Source organism: Somniosus microcephalus, chromosome 3 (assembly GCF_052327205.1).
Source record: "Somniosus microcephalus isolate GS21.2 chromosome 3, FLI_Smic_1.0, whole genome shotgun sequence".
NCBI classification, from domain to species: domain Eukaryota; kingdom Metazoa; phylum Chordata; class Chondrichthyes; order Squaliformes; family Somniosidae; genus Somniosus; species Somniosus microcephalus.
Genome location: NC_140989.1, coordinates 185,934,943 through 185,939,799, shown reverse-complemented (window position 1 = coordinate 185,939,799; position 4,857 = coordinate 185,934,943).

Here is a 4,857-nt window from a genome sequence, read left to right as displayed (position 1 = left end):
TGTGAGTCTTGGGAGGTGGCTCACCATGGATCTTAGTTGTGGGGCAGCGTAGGGCACCACGAGCTGGTTCAGGTGGGGTCCGTCATCGCCGTTTGCGGCGTTGGGACCGAACCTCTGGTGCTGAGTCGGACACATTGGTGCTGGCTCCGGCTGTGCTACCAGGGGTTGTTCCTCCTCCTGTACCATCTCGGCTACCCTTTCTTCCACCACCCCTTTTTCAGGCCAAGCCTCACTATAGCTTGGCGGGGCTGAGGGTTCAGTGGCTGGTGCTGCAACTACTTCGCACGGAATTGGATGTTTGGATTCCTGCAAAAAGTCAATCTGACTTGCTTTTGGGCTTACGAGGCATACCATGCCTTTTGCCTTAACCAGGGCCGTTCTCAAGTCCTCTATGTTCTTTTGGCAGGGGCCATGGTCTGCGCTCTCAACCCATGTTCAAGGGATAACTTGTAAGCTGCCTTGACTTCCACAACTCTCTCCTCCTGCGCTCTTAGCTGCTGGGCGAGGCGGGCGTTTTTCTCCCGCATTCTCGCTTCATGGATCTTTGCCTCAGTAACCTGGTATTCCAGATATTCTATTCTAGCCTAATGTTGGCTGGCTACAACTTGGCGTTCTTGAATCAGCACGTGAAGCGCTGTGATGAGTTTTTCCCCACACATGGCCTTTTCCTCTATCTCTGCTGCCTGGGTAGTGATCTTGGCTGCCTGTGCTGCACCGACCCGGTCCAAAATCTGGACCTGTTTCTTGTAGCACATCAGTCACACTGCCTTTTCCACTGACTTCTTATGCTCTTTGCTCTCTGGCCACCTGATGGCTGCGTCCACTGGATGCCCATCCAGTAAGAGATCGGAAATCCACTGCTTAGTGAGATTTACCTTACCAAAGACATAATCTGCTATCCTCTCATCCATTGCATTTTGACCATTCAAACTTGGGTCTAATACATTGCAATGCTGCTGCCAGTGTCCTGCCGCGGTCGCTATTTTCTGTAAGGGGTTTTCTCTCCGAGGTCGCAGAGGTTTCTCTCGCCAGAGGCCTCTTTCTCTCTTTTGCACAGTAAAACCTTGAGTGGTTCGACCCACTCACCCCTTAGATTCTAGACACTGGACTTAGGTGCAGGATCTACAATGCAGAGAAGACTCTGATAGACTAAGTTTAATGAATCAAAATGGAATTTTATTGCATATGGAAAAACAAATCAAATGCAAGCAAATGAGAGGGTACATGGGAGGGAAAAACAAATCATAACAATACAGTACTAGCTAAAATAGATACAGGCATATTATACTTTACAAAAGTCATCATGAAATGGGGAAACACACGGAACATCGAGGGACAACAACTCATTTTAACTATACCCAAAATGCCCATCCCCTTAAACCTATCTAGATCCGATTATGAAGGGCCAGAAACATGCTCACCAATCCAGTTGGAAAAGTATAGAGTTTTGAAACAGGTCTGCGTTTTGATCCCCTCAGGCGTCCTGTTTCCTCGTGGTCAGTGGATCCACAGCGGGCTGCGCCACACCTCACTCTCTCTCTCTCTCTTGAGGTGAAGGTCACGGACAGGCTGGACACTGATGGGCCTGGATGTCGGCGGAGATCAGCTGCTTGACCACGGTTGGAAGCCCCTAGCTGGTTTTCATATAGGTTTCTTCTGTAGTTTTACTACCCTCCCGTTTCGTCAACGGCCCGGGGTTGGTCAATGATCTCCCGATGTTTTACCCCGGGGCGGGACGCCGACTCGAACCGTCTTCTTCTCCGAACTCCAGCTGCTATCGAAGGTAACGGCTATTACCGAAGATCCCACGAAGATGATGAAGAAAGGAACCTCTCTCTTCCCAATATCTAAGATGAAGCTTCCTTCTCTCTCTTCTACCCCCGGTGTCTCCCAATTATACTTCTCAGAAGAAGACTCTATCTCCCGCCAAATCAAGGTTAGTCTTTGTTTAACTTTTGGCGGGCTTATGGCACAGTGGGGTAGTTATTATATTTAAACTGCCTTCGGGATGGCTGGTGATGGCCATCTCTGGTCTGGAATGACCTGGTAATGTTTTAATGTCTTCTTGATGTCTTTATTGGGTCCTTGATGCGTTCTATTATGAATATGGAACTGTTCCCCTTTGTCTGGGTAAACATTAAGATGGCCTTTATCTACAGGCTGATCTGACTGGATCTGCAGCCAATCTTTATGAATGTGTGGGTGTCTGGTTTCGTTCTCTCAGAAATGGCTTCTAGAACTTACTGTGGGTTGAATCCACAATGGCTGTCTGGGGACTGCAGGAACCATTTTGAAGTGTCCCAATAAGTCAGTCACAGGGTCCGGCGGCCTTTTTGTGTTCCCCTTTTTCTGGGCTTCTTTTAAAACAGTCTTTTTAAAACCAAGGCCTCTTCTGCCAGAGGACCCTTATAATACAATATTAACTTTGCGAATTCTACATCTTTGAGGAAGTAACATACAGGGTGGATAAAGGGGAACCAGTGGACGTAGTGTATATAGACTTCCAAAAGGCATTAGACAAGGTGCCACACGAAAGATTATTGCTCAAGATAAAAAATCATGAGATTGGGGGTAATATTCTGGCATGGGTGGAGGATTGGCTATCTAACAGAAAGCAGAGAGTTGGGATAAATGGTTCGTTCTCAGACTGGCAATCAGTAACTAGTGGTGTTCCGCAGGGGTCAGTGCTGGGTCCCCAACTCTTTACAATCTATATTAATGATTTGGAGGAGGGGACCGAGTGTAACATATCAAAGTTTGCAGATGATACAAAGATGGGAAGGAAAGTAGTGAGTGAGGAGGACATAAAAATCCTGCAAAGGGACATAGACAGGCTAAGTAAGTGGGCAGAGATTTGGCAGATGGAATACAATACTGGAAAGTGTGAGGTTATGCACTTTGGCAGGAAAAATCATAGAGCAAGTTATTATCTTAATGGCAAGAAACTGGAAAGTACTGTAGTAAAAAGGGATCTGGGGGTCCTGGTGCACGAAACTCAAAAAGTTAGTATGCAGGTGCAGCAGGTGATCAAGAAGGCCAATGGAATGTTGGCTTTTATTGCTAGGGGGATAGAATATAAAAATAGGGAGGTATTGTTCTAGTTGTACAAGGTATTGGTGAGACAGCACCTGGAATACTGCACACAGTTTTGGTGTCCATACTTAAGAAAAGACATACTTGCTCTCGAGTCAGTACAAAGAAGGTTCACTCGGTTAATTCCGGGGATGAGGGGGTGGACATATGAGGAGAGGTTGAGTAGTGTGGGACTCTACTCATTGGAGTTCAGAAGAATGAGAGGCGATCTTATTGAAACATATAAGATTGTGAAGGGGCTTGATCGGGAGGATGTGGTGAGGATGTTCCCAATGAAGGGTGAAACTAGAACTAGGGGGCATAATCTTAGAATAAGGGGCTGCTCTTTCAAAACTGAGATGAGGAGAAACTTCTTCACTCAGAGGGTGGTAGGTCTGTGGAATTTGCTGCCCCAGAAAGCTGTGGAAGCTACATCATTAAATAAATTTAAAACAGAAATAGACAGTTTCTTAGAAATAAAGGGAATTGGGGTTACGGGGAGAGGGCAGGAAATTGGACATGAGTCTATGTTCGGAACGGTCATGGCCCTGTGGGTAACGGAGCGGGCCCAGGGGCCATGTAGCCTGGTTCTGCTCCTACTTCTTGTGTTCTAATTATGTGTTAGATTTCAGGAGATGGTTCTATTCCTGTTCCTGGCTGGGGTGGAGATCACCTTTTACAGAAGGTAAGTACTGTAGAAAATCTAGGGACAGAGATCTCCTGGATGAGTTTCGATCGCCTAGATGGGTCGGAGAGGAATTTCCCAGATTTATTTCTCCCAAATTGGCCATTGGGTTTTTTACCTGGTTTTTCGCCTCTCCCAGGAGATCACATGGGTTCGGGTGGATGCAGAGTGATAGTAGATTTGAAGTTAGGATCAGGTCAGCCATGATCTTATTGAATGGTGGATCAGGCTCGAGGGGCCGATTGGCCTACTCCTGCTCCTATTTCTTATGTTCTTATGTTCTTATGGTACAACATGGGTCTCAGTGTGATGCTGTGTATGGGTACAGTATGTGTCTCAGTGTGATGCTGTGTATGGCTAAAGTATTGGTCAAAGTGTGATGCTGTGAATGGGTACAGTATGGGTCAAAGTGTGATGCTGTGTAGTGCTACTGTATGGGTCACAGTGTGAAGCTGTGTATGGGTAAAGTATTGGTCACTGTGTGATGCTGTGTATGTTTACAGTATAGGTGTCAGTGTGATGCTCTGTATGGGTACAGTATGGGTCTCAGTGTGATGCTGTATGGGTACAGTATGGGTCTCAGTGTGATGGTGTGTATGGGTACAATATGCGTCTCAGTGTGATGCTGTGAATGGGTACAGTATGGGTCACAGTGTGATGGTGTATATGGGTACAGTAATGGTCTCAGTGTGATGCTGTAGGGGTAGAGTATGGGCCTCAGTGTGATGCTGTGTATGGGTACAGTATGGGTCTCAGTGTGATGCTGTGTATGGGTACAGTATGGGTCTCAGTGTGATGCTGTGTATGGGTACAGTATGGGTCTCAGTGTGATGCTGTTTATGGGAACAGTATCGGTCTCAGTGTGACGCTGTGTATGGGTACAGTATGGATCTCACTTTGATGCTGTGTATGGGTACAGTATGGGTCTAGGTGTGATGATGTATGGGTACAGTATGTCGGTTATTTCCCTGATATCTGGAACAAAGGACTCATAACGCCCATATACAAAAGTGGGGACAAAATCGACCCAAACAACTATCGAGGCATCTGTGTAAACAGTAACCTGGGGAAGGTATTCTGTAGCATCATAAACAAAAGAC